At 47.8% G+C, this 25,902-nt stretch overlaps 1 protein-coding gene across 14 annotated transcripts in view; it reads right to left on the reverse strand.

The window, feature by feature from the left end:
• MICAL3 (microtubule associated monooxygenase, calponin and LIM domain containing 3) overlaps positions 1-25,902 on the reverse strand; it is a 157,006-nt gene that overhangs the window by 125,117 nt on the left and 5,987 nt on the right. For 11 of the 14 annotated variants that reach the window (XM_059887157.1, XM_059887156.1, XM_059887155.1 and 8 more), the window contains exon 1: positions 17,767-17,965. The exons of the other annotated variants lie outside the window; for them this stretch is intronic. The gene's annotated coding sequence lies outside the window, so the exon portion shown is untranslated. Of the gene's footprint in view, positions 1-17,766; positions 17,966-25,902 lie in introns of those variants that run through there. 14 annotated transcript variants of the gene reach the window in all.

Raw genomic sequence — 25,902 nt, forward strand, 5'->3', positions numbered from 1 at the left:
GGATGGCTGGAACCAAAGGATAACTGCAAGAGGTAGCAAGGATGTGAAGGAGCTTGAATCCTCGGACAATGAGGCTGGGAGTGGAAAACAGTGCAGCCACGCTGGAAAAGTTCTGCAGCTCCTCAAAATGTTAGACACAGTTATCACGTGACCCAGCAATTCCACTCCGAGGTACGTATACATACAAGAGAAGTGAAGACACACACCCGCTCAGAAACTTGTACATGAACGTTCATCATGACATTATTCAAAACAGCCAGAAGCCAAATGTCTATCAACTGTTGAATGGATAAGGAAAATGCTGCTGCGGCTAAGTCACTTTAGTCGTGTCCGACTCTGTGCGACCCCATAGACGGCAGCCCACCAGGCTCCCCCGTCCCTGGGATTCTCCAGGCAAGAACACTGGAGTGGGTTGCCATTTCCTTCTCCAGTGCATGAAAGTGAAAAGTGAAAGTGAAGTCACTCAGTCGTGTCCGACTCTTCGCAACCTCACGGACTGCAGCCCACCAGGCTCCTCTGTCCATGGGATTTTCCAGGCAAGAGTACTGGAATGGGGTGCCATTGCCTTCTCCAAGGAAAATGCAGTAGATCCATAAAATGGAATATTATTTGGCCATAAGAGGAAATGAAATTCTGATACAGGCTACAACATGGATGAACTCTGAAACATGATGCTGAGTGAAAAAAATCTAGGCACAGAAAACCACATATTGTATGACTTCATTTATATGAAATGTCCACAGTAACAAATCTAGAGAGACAGAAAGTAGCCTAGTGATTGCCTATGGCTCAGAGGAGAGAGACTGGAGAGAAGAGAGTTACTGCCATGGGTACAGAGTTTCTTTACAGGATGATAGACATGTTCCAAAATTAACTGTAGTGATGGTTGTACAACTCTGAGGATATACTTAAAACCACTGAACTCACACTTTAAATGAATGAACTCTGTGGTGCGTGACTTACATAATAAAACGGCTTGGAGCAGTACCGTGTCTTTTGTGTCCTTGTATTCTCACAAGTAACACAGGCTCTGGCACACAGTAGGTACTAAGCAAATGTTAAAATAAAGAGAACAGGAGCGCTGAGTCTTTTCACCGAAGATTTCATTAGAGGAATTCCGCCACCACACTGAGGGACCTCTGTGAGCTGGCCTCAGCCTAGGGGAGACAGCGAGTCTGCTCCAGCTCCTTCTCCCAGCCCAGCACACCCCTAAACATCAGGCTGATAGTTTCTGTCTAAAGTCTCTTCTAAACCCCTAAATCTAGGATGCCTTACTGGTGAATATAGAATATATATATATATATTTGAAAGCACATGAGCTATTGGTCAGGTACCACGAGGAAGAGCCCCCACCCCCATCCCCACCCCTCCAGCAGTCTGGTTATACAAGCAGAATCAGCATTCATGAAATAATCAAAGACTTCAGGGCATTTATCCCTAGACAATGGGGATAAATCAGGAAATAAAGACAGTAAGGGCTTTTGGTCAAATGCAGGGACACTCTTCCAGGGTTCCCCAGATTACTGAAAACAACTTCCCAGCTTTGTCTATATGGCATTCCTGCTCCACAACAAGAATGAACTGCTTTCTGCACAGCACTTGTTCAAAGTCACCTTATGTTACAGTTCACTGTACATATATCTGGCTCTCCTACCATATAACACATTCCCATAGAACACATTCCTAATGGACAAGGACAACGTTAACAATTTATGTCTCCTTGAAAACCGTTAGCACAAAGTCTTGCACACAGGAAATAGATAATTTGTACATGTTAAATTTAAGTATCAACTTCACAAAAACATTATTAATACCTATTTTCTAAAGCCAAACAGGGAGTCACCTTTACATGCCTGTAGCAGCTAAGCGGCCAATCGGCCTAAAAGCAGGATCCTTGACTGCTAACACGACCTTCACATGACCTGCAGCAGGCGGCCACCTGGTCCACGCCCACCTTTCTTTCCAAAAGCCCCGCCTGCTTCCTTCCCATCGTTGAGCACCCTCTAAGCCCTCACAGTCCTCCCTGGCTCCACAGCAGCTGGCCCCTCTGGTCAGGCCCCTCCACTCCCCAGCCTACAGCTCTGGCCAGACTAAGCACCTCGTCACAGTTTCCCAGGCCCTGCCCTGGGCCTTCCTCCAGGCCCTTTGCACATTTAAGCACGTCTGTGATTTATGGCTTGTCTGTACTAAACTGTGAACTCCGTGAAAGCAGTGTTTAACTCACCATGGTGTTGTGCAGGTAAATGCCTAACAACCCATTCTCTAAACCATTTTTGTGTTATTTATATGCACGTACATTTATTCTAAAATTTACTGATATAAAGTTGTATAACGTATAATAGCAATAAAATACATAATATTAATAAATATATGGTAATAAGTAATAGAGTAGAAAATATATAATAGTAATATATATATAGTAAGAAGTGGTGGTGGTGGTTTAGTCACTAAGTCGTGTCCGACTCTTGTGACCCCATGGACTGTAGCCTGCCAGACTCCTCTGTCCATGGGATTCTCCAGGCAAGAATACTGGAGTGGGTTGCCATTTCCTTCTCCAGGGGAACTTCCTGACCCAGGGGTTGAACCCGGGTCTCCCACATTGCAGGCAGACTCTTTACTGACGGAGCCACGGGGAAGCCCATAGTAATAAGTAATAAAGTATAAAATACATAATGCTCTTTAGTCCATATAGTCAACTGATTCTCAAAGTTTTTGTTTGTTTGTTTAATTCATATCTATGGCCAATCCACAGAAAGGTCCTTATGGCAGAAAGTGAAAAGGAACTAAACAGCCTCTTGATGAAAGTGAAAGAGGAGAGTGAAAAAGCTGGCTTAAAACGCAACATTCAAAAAACAAAGATCATGGCATCCAGTCCCATCAATTCATGGAAAATAGATGGGGAAACAAGGGAAACAGTGACAGACTTTATTTTTCTGGGCTCCAAAATCACTGCATATGGTGATTGCAGCCATGAAATTAAAGGACACTTGCTCCTTGGAAGAAAAGCTATGACCAACCTACACAGCATATTAAAAAGCAGAAACATTACTTTACCAACAAAGGTCCATCTAGTCAAAGCTATGGTTTTTCCAATAATCATGTATGGATGTGAGAGTTGGACCATAAAGAAAGCTGAGCACTGAAGAACTGATGCTTTTGAACTATGGTGTTGGAAAAGACTCTTGAGAGTCCCTTGGACTGCAAGGAGATCAAACCAGTCAATCCTAAAGTCAATCCTGAATATTCATTGGAAGAACTGACGCTGAAGCTCCAGTACTTTGGCCACCTGATGCAAAGAACTGACTCATTGGAAAAGACCCTGATGCTGCCAAGATTGAAGGCAGGAGAAGGGGACAATAGAGATAAGATGGTTGGAAGGCATCACCGACTCAAAGGCCAAGAGTTTGAGCAGGCTCCAGGAGTTGGTGATAGACAGGGAAGCCTGGCATGCTGCAGCCCATGGGGTTGCAAAGAGTCGGACGCAACTGAGTGACTGAACTGAACTGAAGTGAACTGATGGCCAATCCATAGATTCAACTGATAGATAAGTCAATGTTGGTTATCATCATTTACCTTAAGGAGTAAAACAAAACGGGACAAGAAAGATATATATCAGGACTCCCCTGGCAGTCCAGTGGAGAAGACTTCATGCTTCCTCTGCAGGGGGGCAATTTCGCCCTGGTTGGGGAACTAGGCTCCTATGTGCTGCACTTAATAGCAAAAAAAAAGCTGTATCAAACATGACATAAGCAACTTCTCTCTGAACTGGACCCTAGCTTTTCAAATACTAAAAGAATTATTTCCTCAATTTTTTTGTGCTATTCACAATATACTGGATATGGACACAAAACAGTTTTAAGTTTAAAAATGCAAAATATTAACATTTTTCCATCACTTTCTTAGACAATGAACAAAACAACAAATCAAGCCCCAATGTGTAGAGTCTGTTGGTTTCTATGGTATAAATACACCCACCATGGCCAAGTTCAAGCTCTGGACTTGACATCTCTGAATACAGAGCTGGGAGGAGATGTACCATAGTTTGTAATTATACAGTATTTCCACCATATGTGGGCAAGAGTCCTGAGAGCATAGTTCACGCTAAAATAATGAGGAAGGAATGAACTTTGAGAATATATTACCCTTGTTTCCAATACAATTTATTTAACTTTAAGCTTATAAAATTAATTTTTAACAACAGCTGTATTTAACAACCAACTTGCAAAATTTCTGAAAATTTAACCACAAGGTATGAGCAAGCTCTGGCAGGCCATGGTTCACTCCTACACTCCCGGTGTTTAGTACACAAAAGATGCTCATGCATGTCTGTGGAAACAAAGTATAATCCTGCGGTAACTTCACCCCTAAGACTCCAGAGAGAATCAAGACTTTCCTATGACAAGGTTTTCCCAGAGCTGGGAATTTTGAAAGCCAGAGAGACCAACACAATCTTCCCTCTAACACACTTTCACAAAGGGCAGGGGGCGGATCTTTTAATCCTTATTATAAGGGTTCGATCCCTGAGTCAGAAAGATCCCCTGGAGAAGGGAATGGCTACCCACTCCAATATTCTTGCTGGAGAACTCCATGGACAGAGGAGACTCGTGGGCTGCAGTCCGTGGAGTCGCAAAGGGTCAGACGTGACTGAATGAGTACACTTTTTCACATAAGCTCAAATCTATGACACCTTTTTCGATACATTTATTCTCCCTGAGGTATTTCTTTCAGAACACACTCAGCAGTGGGAGGCTAATTTTAAACCCCTCAGTCTGACCTGGTTTAGCATCCTGGGTGGCACTGTTCACAGGGCATTCCTTAAAGCTCTCTTAAAGTTCTGGCTCTCACACTGGAAAAAACTGAGCCAAACAAGCACCCACTGATCCAGGTTCCTGGAGCTCAGTTTGGTCCTCTCCCTCCCTCTCAACTGTCTCTGGTCTGCATGTCTCTGCCCGGTTCCCTGTGGGTCCTGCCCAGCTGCCTTCCCAAGAGTGGTTTTGGCCCCCCATCCTCCCCGCTTACCACCATCTGCCTGTCACTAAGGACTCCTTGGTCTCCATCAGACCTCACCCGCACCCTAACCTGAACCCTCCTCTCTACCGACCAGCTTCGTGACAAAGCCTGAAGAACTGTTGCTCCAAAGATGCAGCAGACAGACTCCAGCCCCACTGGCCAGCAGCTGGTGGGCCTCTGCCTTCCACAGACTGTACTGTGAATAAAAGGGGAGAGAGCCATTTCATTTTCCCAAGTATAAACTAAAGCTAAATGTACTTTTTCAGCTATGCGTGCTGCTCTCCTCCCCAGAAAGCAGCACGGTTCCCCCCACCCTCTCCCTTGTCCTAAGTCTCCTGGGTCTGCATCCCTCCCATTTCTGGTCAGTTTGCTCTCATCACCCTGCAGCGAAAATTATTCCAAACTGCATACCCACAGGGCCCTGGCCTTCAGCCCATCCTCCCCAAGTATCTTCACACCATGCCACATCCCTATTTCAGAACCTCAGGCTCCCTATCACAATTTGAGAGAGTATCTCTGTTCCTACAAAACAAACACTCAAGTATTTAGGGCTTGATGTCCCTAGTTTATAAAAAGAGAAGGAAAAAATATGAAAAAGCAAATGGGACAAAAGACAATGGGTGCTTCTGGAACAAGAGCTCCTTGTACCATTCTTGCCTTTTCTGAAATTATATCAACATAAGATTACAAAAAAAAAAAAAAAAAACCCTAAACCCTCATCTTAGTGTCAAAGTTTGATAATAAGAGCTCCTTCTCACGGTCACATCTCTGATGTCTTGTTTTTGTCCCTCTCTACACCTGGACTCAGGATTTCCCCTGCTCCTCCCTGCCGACTGCTTCCTTCACTGACTCACTGCTTCCAGGGGGACTGAGGAAGGAAAGGAACTAACACTCCCGACCATCTGCTGCCAGCCGGGCGACAGCGCGTTTGGCACTCAGTGTGTATTATTCACCCAGTCCTACTGAGGGCTCTGCTAGGGAGGACAGTCTGAGGCCTAGAGGACGAAGACACAGGCCCAGGACGCCACAGCCACTAACGGCAGAGTGGGATGGGAACCTGGGTCAGTAGAGGGAGAATGACACAGCAAACGGGACAAAGGCTAAGTAATAAAATCTCATTAACAAACAGATTAGGGAACAGATACAAAGCAGCTGCCAGTACTGCTCTTACCATTTCTCTGTAAGTCTGAAATTACATCACGTTATCCAAAAGCTAAACTTTTCCTGTGCCCCGACAAACAGGTGGGCACACTGACCCAGTGAGGCCCCTGGAGGCCCAGGCAGCACAGCTGTGCAGCACAGTGACTTCACGTGGAGGCGTTAGAGCAACTCGGTGCTGACAGCACGAGGGCTCGCTGTCTCTGGGGTTTTTCTCCAGAATCAAGCCGTACTTTTGGCGCATGGAAAAAGTGAAGTCGCTTAGTTGCGTCTGACTCTTTGCGACCCCGTGGATTGTAACCTGTCAGGCTCCTCCGACCATGGGATTCTCCAGGCAAGAATGCTGGAGTGGGTTGCCATTTTCTTCTCCAGGGGCTCTTCCCGACCCAGGGATGGAACCTGCATTACAGGCAGATGCTTTACCATCTGAGCCACCAGGGAAGCCACCAGGGTGCGTGGAAAGTAAGACCAGCTTCACCAGAAGAGGGGCTGGGAAGACATGAAACCTGACACTACCGTGCTACCTGGGTGTCTCCCCTCTCCTCATCTCCTCCCTCTAATCAGGGTCTCCTTCCCAAAATGTCTCTGGCATCAAGTCCCTGCCTATCTCCATCGCCAACATCCTGTTCTAATTGGTCATTCACACCTGAATTATTACCATGACCTGTGGGCCAAATCCAACCTACAAGTGAAGGACTTTTACATTTTTTTAATGGTTGGAGAAAAAAAGCGACAGATAACTATTTTGTGACATGTGAACTCAAACTTGGGGGTGGGGCATAAAAGCTTTACTGGCACACAGCCACACCCATTCATTTACCAATTATCTGCTTTCCTACCTATAACAGCAGCCGCATGATGCATCAGCTATCCTATGGCCCAGTGACACAGAAAATATTTACTTTCTGGCCCTTACAGAGAAAAACCTGCCAACTTCTCCAGTAGCTGGTCTTGGCCAACTTTCACCTTGCCCCACTCCATCAGGTTAATCAACACAAAACACAGCTTCTGTGCTGCTTCTCTGTGTCCACAAGCCTCTGATGAACTAACTGATCATAAACACCAGCGCTTCCTGGCGTTCATCAGACCAGGTGAACAAACCTGCTTTGAATAAGAAGAGCCCACAGTGCCATGCCTTTTTGCTCACACTGTCCTCTGCCTTTCAGAAAACTCCTCTTTGTCATACTGAGTAAAGTCAGACGCAGGAAGACAAATATCATCTGATATTGCTTATACGTGGAATCTAAAAATCCAGGTACAAATGAACTTATTCACAAAAAAGAAACAGAGTTAAAGATGTAGAAAACAATCTTATGGTTACCAGGGGGAAGGTATGGAGGGATAAATGGGAGATCAGGATTGACATACACACGCTAATATATATAAAATAGATAACTAAATAAGGACTTACTATGTATAGCACAGGAAACTCTACTCAGTACTCTGTAATGGCCTAATGGGAAAACAATCTAAAATAAAAAAGTGGATATATATATATGTGTGTAACTGACTCACTTTGCTGTACAGCAGAAACTAACACAACATCGTAAGTCAACTATATGCCAACAAAAATTTTTTAAAAAAAGGAACAAACAAAAGAAAATTCTTATTGCCTTCAATGGCACACTCACCGTTAACTTGCCTCTTAAGACCCTGGGAAAGAGCGTCTCCCAGTTTCCTCTCCTCTGCTCCCCAGCACCCTATACTTACCCTCATCACAGTTCCCACCACACTACACTGCAAGCATCTATTTGTGTGTCTGTCTCCACAGCTACAGAAGATTCCAGAGGCCAAGGAACACGTCTCACTCATCTCCCAACACCCAAACCAAACGGGGCCCCAAGGCCCATACACATTGAGCTCAGCTCCGACTCTGCCAGGCAGGCCTCCTCGCTGCCGAGCACCTGGCGCACTGCATTCTCTCTCTCTCCAGGCACCCCTGCACCGCACGGGGCCTGAGACGCAGCCCACACAGGCCCACGCGTCAGCAGACGAGGGTCCAAATGCCAGCCTCCTCTCACTTGTGTGCCCTTGGCCAAGATACCTGGGTGTCTGTTTTCATCTGAGGAGCAGGGGCGAGAGCAGCATCTGGAATGAACAGCTGAGGAGGCATGCGAAGCATCTACACCAGCGCTGCGCGCATAAGAGCTCAATGGCAAGTGCCTGCGCTCGTCCTCCCCAAAGGTTGGAGGAATCTGCCCGTGCCGACTGGCACCTCACTGCTGTTCTTCTCCCTTCACCCAGCCGTCTCTTCTGAAGCAGGGACGTCGAATGCCCCTGGAACTTGGGCCTGCCTGGTACCCAGTGCAGGACAACATGCAGAGAAGGGGCCCAGCAGATGACAAAGTCATGAACAAATTACCAGGAAGTCCAAAGAGGTGCTAACAGGAAAAGCAAGGCAGAGCCAAGGATGCAGCAGGGGACACTGAGACTGAGAGTACGGCTGGGCTGCATCGGGCGCTTCACACAGGTAAGTGTGGGGCCAGCCAACTTCACCCGAGACAGCCCCTTCAGTCAGCCGCAGCACCAGCTCCACGCGTGGCATTCACGGCGGCTTACCAAGTGTCGGCAGGATTCTCAGCGCTCACAGCCGCACCAAGCACAGACGACTGTCATGGCATTCGCGGCGGCTTACCAAGTGTCAGCAGGATTCTCAGTGCTCACAGCCGCACCAAGCACAGACGACTGTCATGTCATCGCACAGACGGAGACACTGAGGCCCACGGGGGTTAAAATAGACATACAAGGTCACATACCCTAGTACATGATGCACAAGGAGTTCCAGAGTTCAAGTTCCTTACTGCTATACATTTTGGGGGGTGTGTGTGTGAGAGACAGAGAGAGAAAGAGGGTGTGTGTGTGATTTGGGGGGTGTGTCTCTGAGAGGGTGTGTGTGAGTGTGAATGAGAGAGATAGTGTGTGGCAGAGAGAGGGGATGTGTGAGAGAGGGTGTATGTGTGTGAGAGAGAGTAGGTATGAGTATGAGAGATTGTGCGTGAGAGACAAGGTGTATATAAGAAAGAAAGAGGTGTGTGTGTGCGCGAGAGAGTATGTGTGTGAGTTTGTGTGAGAGATAAGGTATGTGTGTGAGAGATAGTGTGTGAGAGGGTGTAATGAGACAGAAAGGGTGTGTGTGTGTGTGTGAGAGAGAGTATGTAAGAGAAAGGGTTGTGTGTGTGCACGAGAGTTTGTGTGAAAGAGAAGGTATGTGTGTGATAGTATGTGCGTGAAAGGATGTAATGAGACAGAAAGGGAGTGTGTGTGTAAGAGAAAGGTGTGTGTGTGTGAGAGAGAAGATATGTATGTGAGAGAGGGTATGTGTACAAGTGTGTGTGAGAGAGAAGGTATGTGTGTGAGAGTGTGTGTGAGAAAGGGTGTATATGAGAGAAAAAGGGGTGTGTGTATGAGAGTGTATATGTGTGTATGGAAAGAGAAGGTATGTGTGTGAGGTATAGTGTGTGTGAGAGTATGTGAGAGAGAGAGAGGGTGTATATGACAGAAAAAGGGGTGTGTGTGTGTGTGTGTGTATGAGAGAGAATGTGTATCTGTGTGTGTGAGAGAGAAGATATGTGTGTGCAAGTATGTGTGCAAGAGAGTGTATGTGGAGAGAGAAGGCATGTGTGTGAGAGTGAGTTTGTTTGTGAGAGAGAGGGTGTGTGTCACGGTCACCTGGGAACCTTTCTGAGGACTGTAGCCCGGGGGACAGCCTCTCAGATAGCTCAGAGGGACTGCTCCAAAGGAGAAAGGAAGGAGCCAGGATATGTATGAACGTTTTTGCTGAGAAAAACATGTAGTCAAGCATAAAAAGATTACTACTACTCACAAAGAACAGACATCTCAAGTTAATGATTTTAGTGCTTTTCTACGTACAAGAGGATGCAGGAATCTGGGCTCACTGAAATTCTCCCTCAGTATCCAAGCTATCTTCTCTATCCAGGGCCCAGCATGCCCGAAGCACAGAATGCTGGTTTTTCTCCACTGTGAATTCCTCTCAGGCTGCACTGTCAGGGGGCAACTGCAGTGACTAATGCCTTGATCCTTGTAGAACTGGAATGGTGGCAACATTTTTTCCTTTACAGAGACATGGAATCCAGGAAAATGTCACTCCTTTCTTTTCCTCTTCCTTTGGATTTCTTTCTCAGGTAAGATTATTCAGGCAATCCCTGAAAGCTAGGTGTAATGAAGCGGAGCTAGAAGATCATGAAGCACAGGCATGAACCAAAAAAAGAGAGACTCAATCCCACATTCTGAGTTTTAATCTAATCTGGCACCACCCTTCACCAGCTAAGAGATCTCAGGCAAGCCAACTAACCTCACTGAGCCTCATGGCTCCTAACCAGTTAGTTGGGTGGGCATCATATATGAAAGACTCTTGTAAGGCCTAAAGGACGTCTTATCATACAGTGTACTGATAAAGCACGCTCCTGATAAATTAGTTCCCTTCCCACCTTTTCCATAGCTCAACACAAGCAAGGTTTTAAGCCAAACCCCTTACCCTCCTTTATGTCCTACCAGGGAATAACCTCTACCCTACCCTGGGTTTTCCTGCCTGGCTGGTACCTATGCCCACGCATCTGGGCTTCATAAAAGCCTGCAGAAGCAGCCTGGAAACAAGCACAGGAGAGCAACTGCATCCAGAGCAAAGGAGGCAGCACAGGGGCAGACCGTCCATGGCCCCGGGGTGCCAATGAATACTGCATGGGGAGAGGCTGGCTGGCCAGGCGCCGCCAGGACACGCCCTGACCACAGCCAGGACAGCGCCTGGAGGCCCGCAGAGGCAGGGCCCAGGACCGAGTACAGCTCTAAGGCTGCACCTATGTGGGGCATGGAGAGGGCAAGGCAGGTAAAGATGACGGGGAGCCACTTCCACCAAGAGTGGAAGAGGAGACTCACAGGAGAAGCTGATACAGAAAAGCAAAGTTCTGAATTCCCCAAGAAGGGATTCGGTTGCAAAACTCCTATCCTATGGAGAATTCAAGAAATACAGACACACACAATTATACTTTGGAGGTCACTCCACATTTTCATACACCAACTTTGCTTGAAGCAAGGATATTTTTAAGCTAATGGACCCTTCTCTGAGGTCACTGGTCCTGGACACAGGGAGTTTCGTTAGCAACATGTGAAAGAGTCCTAAATGTTATTACCAAATGGAGCCAACTCAAGTAACATAGCAGGGAGCAAAGGGGAAGATGCTTAACCATTTCCAGGAGAGGTAGCAATTTCTATCTGATACATTTCTGATACATGATCCAAAGGTCTTATTAAATAAAAGATTAAACATAAGCAAAAACCCTATCTCACTGAGCATATCCAGCAAGAAGTCCTCACAGGCCTTTTCCATGATAGATCAGCTTCCAAATACAGCATATGACAGAGATACTCAAGAAAGGAGTGGGAGAGCTGGCGGGTACCAGCACAAGGTAACCACGGAGTTCCGAGGTTCGATAACGTGGCCTGATCTAATTCCCAAAGCATTGGTTAAGCGCCTCCTGCTCAGGTTTGCTCCCACCCATCAGAGCACCAGGGAAATGGCAGCCTGGAGCCTGGTACCTCCAAGGCAAGCAGCACAGGCCACAAATGGCAGTGGCATTGAGCTGAAGGGCAGCTGGCAGGAAGAGGAGGTGGGCCCGGCCTTTCCTGCAACCAAGCTGCCTAGTTGGACCTCAGAGAGCAGCAGCAAAGAGATCCTCTGTCTGCAAATATACAAACATTACTGAAACAATAGCCATGGGGGTAAATTCTAGAAATTCTCAATCTGACCTGCACAAAATTAACAAAACCAAATGGAGAAAAAAATACTTTGCCTGATAATATAAATTTTCTTACCACTCCATGTTCAGGGCTCTCTGGCCAGTGCAGTTGCGAATCACAACACGTTATAGTTTTCTGCATCTGTGCCTACTCTCCCCACCCCCACCTCCACCCTTACCCCCACCCCCGCCCCAGGCTGCTTGCAGGCAAACAGCATCTTATTGTCCAGCACTCACCTTACATATAGTAGTTGCTCCATAATCACATGCTAAGAAGAAGCCCCAGCATGAATTCAAAGCTCTCAGATTCTGGGTCCTCTGTCCCCAGGCTCCCTGAGGGTGGTCCAGGCAGCAGCATCTCTGGGTATGCTCAGCCCACTGAGGCACACAGAGTCCAGTGAGCCCTGGAGGCCCAGACATGCTGCCATCTCACCAATCTCTCTCCCCTGCCCTTTACTGTCCTTTTCTTCCTTGCTTCCTCTTCTTTTTGCTCCCTCCACACATCACCTCACAGCAAGGTGATTAAATGCACAGGATCTGCAGTCATCCAGCCTCCGCAGAGTATCTATGGTTCTGGACCTCAGCCTCTCTGGAAGTTTCCTGAATGGGAAGCAGGAGACTAGAAGTGGTGTGTGCTCACAGGTACTCGGCAGTGTCTGGCCCACAGTAAGACTCACTGAGTGATAGCTGATCCTATATAATTGCCTATGGTATGGATGGCATCACTGACTCGATGGACATGAGTCTGAGTGAACTCTGGGAGTTGGTAATGGACAGGGAAGCCTGGCGTGCTGCGATTCGTGGGGTCGCAAAGAGTCGGACACGACTGAGCGACTGAACTGAACTGAACTGAAAGGTGCTTAAAATGCCAAAGGCAGAAGGTTGTTTTTTCCCCTACCTATGCAAGTCTGGTTTTGAGACGAGCCTCTCTGCTTTGGAAACAAACTGAAACAGGTCCATGTCACGAGTTCAAATACTTCCTATTCGTTTTTCATAGGGAAACAAATGACTCTGACCAGATGACCAAACTGGGTAAAAGGTTCTGTTCCAAACAGTGGTTAGGATCCCACACTAGTTCATTTAAAAACAGAATAAAATAAAAATCATCCATAAAGTAGTTGAGCTAGGACAATGATAGGGTTTGCGTGAGTTCTTGGTTTTAGGAATCAGAAACCCACGCTAGGCAAAAAAGTACAGGAGGGAAGGGGACAGGTTTCCTGAGCTTTTCAGGGAGCAGACTTGTAATCAACACTCTTTCCAGATCCCATGGCCCAGCCCGAGGTGCCTGAAGACCCTACACTGTGCTAAGTGCACCTTCTGGGGCACCCACAGGTGTTCCCCTCTGGATGCTTCAAAGTTATCTCCTCCAACTCTGCCCGTTTTGATGGAATACGTCAGTTTAATCTAAATGCACCTCTCATAGACCACTTCAAGCAGATAATGCAAAAGTGAAGAGAAGGACAATGTGAAACAGTGCAGGGATGGTTGGAAGAGAGAAAGGGTGGCCACCAGAACGGAGGTGAGTCCACCCCAGTCAGTCGCCTTTGACTGGTCAGTGACAGCACAGCTCTGGACCTGAACGCCTGAGTTTGAAGCTGAGCCCACTGTTCCCAACGGGGCCATCACTGAGCTGTCCGCCTCAGGGCCCTCGTGCAGGAGACAGGGGTGCCATGAGGACTGAGTGTGCCGCCCCCACCGAGCAGCCGCTCAGAACAGGCCCAGCAGACAGCCACCCTCCTCCATGCGCTCCTGCAGAGACCACCATCGAGACACTGCTTACCCACTTCTCCTCCTCTCCCACTCACAAACCCCAACGACTCAATCACAAGGCAGCTGGAGGGGGTAAAGTGAGGGAAGGCAGGGAGGGGTGTCGCTGGGGCCTTCATAAGTGGGCATTTTGTAGGCCGGGACAGCCTGCGGCGGTGTGTTGTCACAACCCAGGGGGTGACAGGTAGAGAAGTATCGTCCACCCCTGGTCCTACCTCTGGGCTGCTCTGCCCGTCTTCAAGCTCCAATGCTGACGTGTAGCAACAGAAAAGAGGCAGGGGAAGAGACAGGACGAAGCCAGACCAACCAAAGTTCCACGCTGCCTTTTGTGTAGTTAGCTGTTTCAAGATAGTAAGGAAAAATCAATAAAAGCTACTAGTCAACCGCCTGATGGAATGCTGCTCCCCTCCTTCCAGAGTCCACCAGACCAGATCCATCCCTGGATATACGGTTAAACAGACCTCTGTAGACCGGCCTAACACAAGAAGACCCCCTCCTGGCCTTCAGCCAAACACACACACACACACACACACACACACACGCCTGCTCTTTCCTCCTCTCCACAGTGAGGAGGCACCTCTGAGGACTGACCACTTAGCAGACACGCCTGCCTTTCCTCTTCCACCTTCCTCCAGTGTTCAAACCAACAATCCTACTTCTCCCTTCTTTAATCTGATTATTACCACTTTATTCCTTTTTTTTTTAATTGTGGTGATTTTTTTCTTCTCTGTGAAGACTGACGTTGACAAAAAGTGAATGAACTGCAGAGTTTTTAGGGCAACAGTTTCCCTGTCCTCCCTCCCCAGTTTCTTGATTATCATAATAAGCCTTAACACCAGAAGACAGTTAAAGCCCACACCAAGAAAACAGCAAGTCATGTGCAGCTGAGCCCCAGAGGGAAGAGATGTTGTTCTGTCCCCTCCACCAGCCACTCCACAGAATCAGAGCTGAATTCTGAAGAGTGGAACCAAAGGTGACAGAAGAGTGCGTGGAGGCAAGGGAAAGCCCAGAGAGAGTTTAGGTAAATTTCTGAACAATATCCCCACACGCCCAGTGTACCACATTATTTGTAGAAGTTAGAAACCAAAAAGGAGTCAGATTTTCAACTCTGCCACCTAAAGTAGAAACTGAGAGTCTATTTACTGCACAGATTTTAGCCCAAGTGCCAGGCCTCCAGGTTTACAATTTCAACCTGCAGCTTAAGTTTAAAAGCCTGGGTACTAAAGGAGTTACCTGGGTTAGAATATCACACATTTCTTTCGTCCACAAACCATTTCAATTGTCTCCCTTTCTATGTTCCCCATCTGGCCTCATAAAACATTTCACACTCTCCAAATACAGATATTTTTTCAACTCTTATTTTTTTCTTAAGTAATGACCTGGCTAAAGAATGCTTCTGGCCCAGGAATAGTCCAGAATCTTTTCCACTATTCTACTTCAATGAAAAATGAAACCCCTGTACAAGCACAGCCCATCAGAGCCAGGCAAGCAGCGACAACAGGTGTCAGGGGCTCTGCTGTCTGCTCCCTGTCTCCACTAACACCCAGGGAGGTTAGAAGCACACACTTCAGAATCAGCCCAGCTTTGAGGCCTGACCTGCCTTGTCACTGCCTTGACCTCCATCTCACCAAACCCTAGTTCATCAACTGTAAAACCAGGGAAAATAACATGTCCTACCTTATAGACTGTCATGGGGAACAAATGAGGTGATGTACGTGAAGCGCCTGGCACACATAAGCACCCAACAAATGTCAACTATTCTCAGCTGTCTAGTAATCTGAAAAGCATAATGGTTTGGTATCTTTAAGTCTTCCATGTTTCAAAAAAAGAGGGTTTTTTCCCTTATGAAAGTATTAGTGAAATTCTATAGGAAGGAAAAATCGAAGTCCAACTTAGCCATCAACTCACAACTTAGAGCAAATAATGTCCCCCCCATTTCTTTATCCATAAAGTGGGAAATAATATACTGCACTAAACCTGATGACCTCAGACAAAAAAGAATCAGTGAGATAACAGGCGATAAAAAAGCTTTCACTTTCTCAAAGAAAAGCAGTAAGGAAATCCAGAGTATGATTATTACTGAAACGTCACATCCAGTATAACAGGACATACATAAACCACTGATGTTACTCAGGCTTTCAAGAACATTAGTTCTGATAGCCTTTTAATCTGGTCATAATGAGCCTGGTACAGTAGGAGGGGGGTACATGGCTGCTCCCTGCAAAGCCCAGTTCAGAGGTACAGCCCATCAAATCTAGGAGTGTGCCCTGTTTGCTGGTCAGGTGTCATCCACCCAGGCCATTTCTTAGATGCCAGTGCCAACAGAAATTAGGAAAGGCTTATGGTTCCACCTGGACAGGTTAAACCAACAGCAACCAAAATCCTTACCCACAGGAATTTTCAACAGACCCAAGAAAGGGTCCACTCTGACCCTTTATTCTCCTGTGCTGAGTAAGATCTCATCTATGGTATGTACCATCCTTTCTGAAAAAAAAAAAAAGCACATGTGAGCTGGAAGGAAGAGCTCAATTGTTTCTTGTTTGATATTTACTTCAAGGTTCAGAGGTCTGAGTTTCATTTTTAACGGACCATAAAAATTTTGGTGTGAGAGCTAGAGGTTGGGATGGGAAGAAGAATCGGGGGTTGGAGGGTTAGTCTTAACTTAAAAAGGGAGCATGCAAACAAAGCTGTATCCAATTTCATCATCCACAGGTCTCCCAAACTCAAACAGGAAAGAAAAAAAAATTACTTATGGTTATTAAACACTTACTATGTGCTAGGTATACTTGCACAGAATATTTGGTACACATTACTCTAGAGCCCATTTTCTGCCCCACACCTAGAAACACCATGATCACCTGAACCATAAGGTATGGGGTGGGGGGACCTCGAAATCTAGCAGTCAAGTTCTAGACATTTCAAAGGCTAGCATCGTGAACACAAAAAGGCAGCTTAGCTAGGAACCAGGTCTAAGTTCCTGAAGATTCTTTGCAAGAGGACCATCTAAACCCTGTTTTCCCTATAATTCTGGAATTAAGCCATGGTGTTTAGTATCCTATCCAAAAAATAAAAACAATTTAAAATCCTAGAACACAAGGAGAATTCACTCTAGAGCCACAACAACCTGAGCCAAGTTTCTGACCAAGTCCACTTGACAATGAAGTAAGACATGTATACAAGCCTCTGGAGGGCCCTTTACAGAGGTGCTCGGAGGAGAGCCAGCACCAGGAGCTGCCATCTGCGTGGCCAGGTAAGGAGGGCAGGGCCTCCCCGCCAGCCCAGCGCAGACGCGGAAGGTTGTGCTCACTGCAAAACCCATCGCACCTCACCCGCACCCCCGGGGTACGATCCAAACGGCTGTCTCCCAGGCAGACTGTCAGATGGGACTCGCCAAGTTTAAACGCCATCTCCCCATCCACGTCCCAGAAAATGAGAAGGTGTAAGCCTCGAGGAAAACACTGCTCACAACTGGCTTGCATTTCTCAGCACTAAGCACTGATGTCACCGTAACCGATGCCTGCGGTAAACAGCCGCCACCTTAGAGCTCACAGGCTGTGTGCGGGGCTGCAGACGCCTTCCTTCAAGTGAGTCTGCGGGGAGTCGGAAGACTAGGGCGGTCCGTGAGCCTCAGGGGACGGGGGACACGGGGACAGGGGGCACATGGGGGATGGGGGCACCCGGGGGTTGGGGGGCACGGGGGAGTTGGGGGGGGGGGGACACGGGGGAATGGGAGCACAAGGAGACAAGAGGACAAAGAACATGGGGGGAGAGGGGAGATGCGGGACACGGGGGAAGGGGAGACACATGGGGACCTGAGGGGACGGAGGGCCACCGCAGGAATGAGGGAGTCGAGGTCCCGCCGCGCCCTCCTTCTCCGGCGCGGCTCCTCAGCTGCGCGTCCGCTCGCGGGTCCCCTCGTGCCCGGCCTCGGCGGCGCTCCTGGCAAGCACGTCCAGCCTCCCGCCCGCCGCCCGCGGCCCCAGACCCGGGCCTGCCGTCCGCTCCGGGGCTGCAGCGGCGGCCAGAGGGAGGCGCCCGGCCCGCGCGGGTCCCGGGCCAGGTCCGGAGCCCGTCTCACCTCCGCCTCATGCCGCGCTGCGCCAGCGTCCCGGCCGCAGCCCACAGTCCAGACCCTCGGCCGTGGCGTCCGGCGGCCTAGCCCCGTGGCGACTCCCACTCGGGCCGGCGCCTCAGCCCCGCAGCCGCCCCCTCAGCAGTCGGCGTCCCGCGCGAGCAGCACCGCGGCTGCTGCTGTGGTAGCGGCGCTGCCGCCGGGTGGGGCGGGCACATGGGAGGGCGGGGCTGTGGCCCCTGGGGCGCGACCACCGGACCCCGGCCTCGGGGCGCTGACCTCAGCGCGCCTCCGGAACCCGCTCTGCCGCCCGTCCCCAGGGCCGCCGGCGCGACCCGCTGGCTCAGACTTTGCCAGAAGCTCATGGTTCTATGCAGAAGGTAAAAGAGAGGGCCGCCTCCACACCCTTCCTTCTCTCCACTCCCCCCGCAGGTTCAGTGGTATATTCCTCAAAGCCCGCCCCGAGGGACCAGGGAGAAGCTGATTGGTTGAGAACCTTGGACGGGGGCGAGGAACCGCACGAAATGACCAATGGAAAAGCATGGTGGGCACATCAAAGCCGGCCAGAAAGGGAGGAGAGAGGATGCGATTAAAGGGCACGTTATTTGTTGCGCTCTGTAGCCGCCGCACAACACAACTGGAATTTTCTATCTGATCCAATCCAGACAGGAAACAAAGAGATTGGGGATTCTCAAATTTTGGAGTTAAGAGAACGAAAAGAAAATATGGAGAGAACTGAAGAAGATATCTGCGTGTGCCTTTCCGCCGTCCGGTTGTCAGTTGTCTCATCTAATCCAATAAGGATATTGGAGTAGAATTGATCTCTCGTAGTCCTTCTCATACTTTGCAAGTCTATAATCCTTGGCTTGTGATTAGCAATATTTACATATGTTCTTCAATTTGGGACATCAGCTAAAGAACTTTGATTGAAAGTTGACACCAGTTCCTTTGTTCAGACAGTATTAACCCCAGCTTTTGTGAAGACAAAGTCAATATCCTTTCTGACTCCCTCTCTGAAAGCAGAGCGTTCTTTTCATATGTGGAGGGCCACACTTTGCCCAATAATTTCTACTCTAATTTGACTCTACTGAGAGTCACCTCCTCATCTTCTCTCTTTCTCCACATAATCAGACAACACCTCAGTTAATAATTCGTTTGCGTGTTGAACTGTCCAGAGCCCCTGGCTTCAGCAACAGGTCTTGCTGGTCAGGCCTCATCAGAATTGCCAAAATGCTGGTCACTACCTCAAGTCTGTGGCAGCCATTTAACTCTACAAGGACAGTGAGCTCTCAGTCTCCCTGCCTGTCAAATTCAAGACTTGAAAGCATCCTGAAAGGGTCCCACCTACTCTGTTTTAGAGGTTTACACGGGCAGCAGGCCTGCACTTTGGTAACAACCCTCCTGACAAGTCCACTTTCTTTTTTCAGAACTCTTTAATTTGACTGTGCCAGGTCTTAGCTGCAGCACCAGGGATCTTTCTTAAGTTGCTGCACATGGAGTCTAGCTCCCTGGCTAGGATAGAACCCAGGCCCCTTGCATTGGGAGCCTGAAGCCTTAACCACTGGACCACCAGGGAAGTCCCAAAACTTTTCAACCTCCCTACACCCCTCAACCCTCTTCCAAGTTGTATCAGGTGTCTGGGGTACCCTTAGTAGCTCCACTCCCCACCCAGACAACTCATCTTCCAACTATTAGGCAGAGTTCGAGAAAGTCCAGTTCCTCCATGAAGCCTTCCCAGTCTGATGAACAGAAGATTCTGGCTTATAGAGTTCCTACTTCTACTCTGTGTTCCGCAAACCCTGATTTTCTGCCCTATACTATGCAATTTTTATTGACACATTTACCTCTCTCCTTCATTTACAGCAGCAGCTCCTTCTGCTTACATTTAGCATTAATAAATGCTTCCAATACGCTGGGTACTGTTTGGAAGTGCTTTGCATGTATCACCTCATTTCAGCCTCAGACAGGCTTAGAGAAGTTGACTTGCGCAAGGCACACACAGTGGAGGTCTAACTACAGTGCCTACCTTCGCATCCCCCACAACGCAAGGCTATCTCCTGTTTCTTCAGAACCAACTGCATTCCATACAAAAGAGAATGTGATGCACCTGTATCGTGTTTTACATTGATCCCTGGACCTGTAATATTTCAGCCTCAGTCACGTCAGGAAGGTTAGGAGCAGTCTGTTACAGGCAAAGCTGCAAGCGAACTGATGCACTTGCCTCCTGTAACAACGCTGTTGAATAAGGCATTTAGTTTTCCAAGTTGTGGACTGGCCCCTGCAACCCCTGCTCCCTAAGTGAACACAGACTTTTCATATGTAGCAAGTAGAGAACCTTATAAGCAATAGGGGAAGAAATACAAAATAGCAACATCAACAACAACAAAAAACCCACACCATGCAACAGAGAAGCCTGGTACAGCAAGTGCTCTCAGTGGACTTACGTAAACTGGGAGAAACACCTTCTACTTCACTTTACTGGCTTATTGTTCATATGTTGTCAATGAGATTATGTCTTTGACACATCTGGCAAATTCCACAGAAAAGGGCAACAAAAACTGCGCCCCACTCCCTATGGTGCCTGGAGACAGAATCAACCCATGCCCGTGACAAAGGGGCTTCCCTGTGTGGGGTTGCTGACTCTAATTCGGGGAACTTCCTGATTTGCCATTGAGTGAACTATCCTGCTCCACTGACAGTGGTGCCACAGCTTGAAAAAATAAGCTGGGCTAATGATTTCATTCTTTTTAAACTGCTGAAACCGTCACAGGGATGGGCAGGCCAGCAAAATGGCGTGGAAACCAGTAAACTTTAGATATCAATTGAGAAGGCTGAGCATGGCCACCCTGGAGTCAGTATTTCCAAGTTGCTGTCTGCCTGATCCAGCCCTTACCCATCCAGTTAATTTTCACTCCCATAGTGCCTCTGTCTTGTCCCATCCCCAGAGAGCTCTAAAACGTCTCTGCTTATCTGGGTGTTTTATTTATGCATCCAGGTATTTCTTGGGCACCTGTTTGAGGTAATCCTGATGGATCGTCCAGGAAGCCTGCACCTACTGATTAGATGAGTGTGGAAAACATCAGACCCCCTTGGTGAGGAATGGATCAGATCAGCAGGTGCCAGGACTCTATCCCCAGCTAAACATACAAGCTGGCATTAGATGGCTCCTGCCCCAGGGCAGGAGGAGCATGGGGTGGGGTTTGGGGACAGGGCCTGTGTTGGGGAGGAAGGTGGAGAGATTGAAGGCACCCAGGAATACCTGTACGTGAACCAAACAGAAGGCAGGATGATGTCCATCCATACTGTGGCCATTGAAAGAATTGTGGTGTGGTCTGTCTCACTTTTAAGAAAAGGAAAATTCCTAATTTCCAAAGTAATACATGTCCATCATTTTAAAATGTTTAATAGGGAAAATTACAAAAATAATAAAATCTAGCCATTCCTCTTACCAGCATATCAGTGTTACAATTTTGATATATGTTTTTTCCTATACTTTTTTTGTGTGTACATGTGTATTTTCTTTTTTGTATATATCTCCCCTGCCCCCAACCAGGGGTCCAACCCATGCCCCCTGCAGTCTTAACCACTGGACTGCCAGGGAAGGCCCCCTGCGTATATCTTTTTTTAAATAAAAATTGATCAAACTGCTTTGTAATCTATTAATACTTTCTCCTTAACAAGACCAGGAATTTTCCCATGCCATGTAGATTATTCTAAAAGATGATTTTAAATGGTTGCATCATATGGCTATACCATAAGTTATTTAATTCTGTTTTTAGGCATTAAGATTATTTTCAATTCTTCATTATTATATGTAACTTCAAGGATTATCCATATATGTAAATGTTTATATATTTTACGATTATTTCCTAATATTTCTAGAAATAGAATTGTTTGGTCAAAATTTATGCACTTTTTTTTTCTTTCTTTTTTAATTTATTTTAAATAGAGGCTAATCACTTTACAATATTGCAGTAGTCCCTGCCACACATCAACACAAATCAGCCACAGGTGCACACGTCTCCCCCGTCCTGAACCCCACTCCCACCTCACTCCCCACCCCATCCCCTGGGCTACCCCAGATCCCCCACTTTGAGTGTCCCACCTCATGCATGCAACCTGCACTGGTCATCCATTTTATGGTAATATACATGTTTCAATGGCACTCTCCCAAATCATCCCACCCTCGCCCTCTCCCACGGAGTCCAAACGTCTGTTCCTTACATCTGTGTCTCCCTCACTGTCCTGCATATATTTCTAGAAATGGAATTGCTTGGTCAAAACGTATGCACATTTTTTAAATGTCTCACACATATTGCCAGTGGCCTTTCAGAAAGTTTACAGCAGTTCTATCCTCACCAGCCATCTAAGATGTGGCTATTTCTCTGAACCCTCGCCAATCCTGGACATCTCTTTTGTAATCCTTGCCATTTGACAGATGAAAAACAATATCTTGTTGTTTTGATTATTATGGTGTATGTTTAACCCATCAAGGTAATAAATATGTATCCTTGCTTCCAAGTCCCCTGAATTGAATAGTGAAATGAGTGATTCCTTTTCTCTCCATTCAACCACTCTTCTCCAGAATCCCTGAGAACAGATAGAGAAATCAAGAGTAAAATCTGCTCAAATGATGAGACAAGCTCAGGGCCATGGCACCTGAACCAGTAAAGAAGGTAGTGGAACAGATGGCTCAATAGAGCACATATGCCCTAAATTACAATTTTGAAAAGGGTAACAAGTCCTTACATAGAAACTTTTTTAGCTATAAAAGGAGATGAGTCCTCTGAGTTATATTTAGTACTGGCTAATACGAAAATCATTTGCATTTCTTCAACAACACCCAGTTCTGTGATGGGGCGAGTCCACAACGAGCCATCCTCCATATCGAGTGGCCAAGCCACCCAATATGACTCTCAATTCCTGCCTAACTTTCTGGTCCCTTGGCTTTGTTTTTGTCTTGTGGCTTTCTCCACAGCCTCTTCTCCCCTCCAGCTGTTAGTATCCTAATTTCCCACTGAAGAACTTATCCCTCCCCAACTCCCAGCTGTGTTTGGTCAGGATTGAGTCCAACCCCGCTCTGGACTTGATGTGGGATGCAAGAAGCTCTGGGAGCTGCTAGCAGCCATCCTGAGCCATGAGGTTGAACCTGCACCAGAAGGAGAGTAGTTGAAAAAGTGAGAGGGGAGCTGCTGCTGCTAAGTCGCTTCAGTCGTGTCCGACTCTGTGCGACCCCATAGACGGCGGAGTGGGGAGCTACGTCAGGTCAAATCTGTGAGCCCTGATTCAAGTCTCTTGGGAAGCCTGTGTGTGAAACAATACCTTCCCTCTTTCTTTACAAAACTTAAACCAGTTTTGGCCAGCTTTCTGTCACGAGCCAAGAATGCTGACCGAAACACTGCCTGTGGATGGATTCTGTGGTGCCGTAGGAACTCAGTCCATTCAATTCAATTGTTCTCAACGTCACTGCCACTAGTTCAGTTCATCATGACCCCAAGAGTGTTCTAATGCAAGGACCATCAAGGAAAAACCAAGCTACGTGGAGCCTGAGGATTCCAGGTTGCCTTGGACGGACTCAGAAGCCCGCCATCTACCTGTAGGATGAGTGGAGCCTGAGGATTCCAGGTTGCCTTGGACGGACTCAGAAGCCCGCCATCTACCTGTAGGATGAGAGTCAAGGGGGAAGAACAGGAGGGTGTGGTACAATTTGATTCCTGGGCAACCTCCGCTGTCATGTGGACCTACTGAAGACAAGAGGGTCTGAAAAGCTTGATGTCCTGCTTCTCTTCTACACTGAAGACTGATTTGAAAACAAGCCAGTCTTAGGACTTCCTTGGCGGTCCAGGGGCTAAGACTCTGTGCTCCCAATGCAGAAGGCCTGGGTTCAACCCCTGGTCAGGTAACTAGATCCCACACACTTCAACCAAGACCCAGCACAACCGAATAAATAAATAAATGTTTAAAAAAAAAAAAAACAGGACATAGGATCTGCCCTCAAGGAGCTGACAATTGGGTTCAGATAGGAAAGGATCATTGCCAGGTAGGAAGTATTATCTTGTGAGACTGAGAAGGGCCCATTCAAGACGTCAGGGGAGGTTTTATGGAGAAGGGGCTGAGTGGCCCCTCAGAGAGAGAGAGAGAGAGAGAGAAGTGTTTTAAGAGTTGAAACTTTTTAACTTGTCTTGGTTCCCACATGCAAAGAACACGCAGAGTTCCTCCCCAAGGACCATCTCACTGCCCCAGGGGGAGGCAGGTTGGTGGGTTAGGAAGAAAGGGAATTCAAGAGGGAAAAGACGAACATGCTAACATCTCAGTGAAGAGAGGGATGGGATGGGGAGTCTTTGAAATTACCTTCTTTGGCTTATTTGTGCTCTTTCATTTTGGGAGAAAATAGACTATGGAACCTCCTTTTGTATTTTAACATAATAGTCTCCCCCAAAAAAGGGAAAGTTAATGAGAAAAGCATCCATGCTGCTGCTAAGTCGCTTTAATCGTGTCCGACTCTTAGCCACCCCATGGACTGCAGCCTACCAGGCTCCTCCGTCCATGGGATTTTCCAGGCAAGAGTCCTGGAGTGGGGTGCCATTGCCTTCTCTGAAAGCATCCATATCGCCCCATATTTCCTCTAGACTTATGGTCTCTGGGTCCTGATCCCCCCACAAGCACAGGTCTTTAGCCAAAGCTCACCTGCTCTGAAGCCCAGCCTAGACATGTCAGCATGGTGCCCTCGGAGATTGTTACAGCAGAACTGCCGAGGAGAAGCCTGTAAATAGTTTGGGCCACTTGGGCCAGACACCCCTAACCTTATTTAGAGGAGAAGTTACCCTGATTTCCTGGAGATGTTTACTTCCTGACCATGAAAGCCCTGAGGAAAGAGTAGGGACAGGTGACACCTGACCACTCCCCTGCCCACCTGCCTGGACCTTGAGCTGGGACCGGGCAGGGCAGAGCTGCCCCGGGGGTTAATGCCTCAGCTCTACCGGGTGGTGGGCCAACCTCCTGCAGGAGCACTTGAGGGTCCACCCAGGGTGCTGTTCGACACCGCCTTCCAGGGTGTCCCAGCCTAACGTGCGTGGAAAGCACTGAGGCCCCATGGTGCGCAGGTCCGGGCCTGCCGTCCCACAGGAGGGCTCCGGGTGGACGTCTGTGGCTCTTGCCAGCCCAGCGTCCAGGGCCTCTTGTGGGGTAACGGCACCTACAACCTCTTTTGTGGGTGGCCATGTGATCAGGTGCCCTGCTCTGGAGGCAGCCCAGGCCAGGCAGGCTGACTTCTCCCCCTGGAATTTGAGTGTTGAGCAGAGACACACACACTGAAAATAACCGAAGCTGATTCATCCAGTCGCGAGTCACTAAAGAAGGAAACCAGTGTCTGTCTGCTTTCTCGGGCCCCTTAGCTGCCTGGGTTCTCATCCTTCCCGAGGCCTGCCTGTTTACTTTTCATTCCATTGTGTGAACTAATTCCTATTCTTCCAGTAAATGTCCTCACCCTTCCCCAAAGTTAGCCCTAAAGCCTACTTCCATTACTGGAAACCAAAAACCCCCAAAAGGTATAAGTTCTAACCCTCATAACAACCTCATTTGTCATTATTATCCCTATTTTAATGTAAGGTAGTTGAGCTTCACAGAAGTTAAAAGACTTGCCCAGGGACCCAGAGCTCACGAGTGCCGCACTCGAACGTGAACCCAAGTCATCTGACTCAGAGGCACGACAGGAGTGCGGGTTTCATCATGAGACTAAAACGAGCCCACTTCCCTGGTCTCTGCAGAAAAATTCTGATCACATCAGTGTCTCTGAATAGCAGGAATCCTCTCCAAATCAGAAAAACGGAGAAAGTAATACTTCACAGAGTTATTGAGAGTTGATATTGGCCTTCTGAGTCTACCCAAGTACAATGTTCTCTGTGTCTCTCTCTTCTCTTGCCCTTTGGGGCTCTCCCCTACATCTCTATCCCCCTCCCATGTCCTGGTGTTCTGTTCCTGAAAGGCCTATCAGAGAATGCAGGAAAAAGAAAAGAAAACGCAGACACCCTCCAGGAAGGAGTGCAAGGGGCACATAAATATGCATAAAACCTAAACCTTCCACCGAATATGCCTTTGGAAAGAAGAGAGCAAGAGTTTTCATTCCTCTTGAGGATGATGGAA

The sequence above is a fragment of the Bos taurus genome, chromosome 5, assembly GCF_002263795.3.
Source record: "Bos taurus isolate L1 Dominette 01449 registration number 42190680 breed Hereford chromosome 5, ARS-UCD2.0, whole genome shotgun sequence".
NCBI lineage: Eukaryota > Metazoa > Chordata > Mammalia > Artiodactyla > Bovidae > Bos > Bos taurus.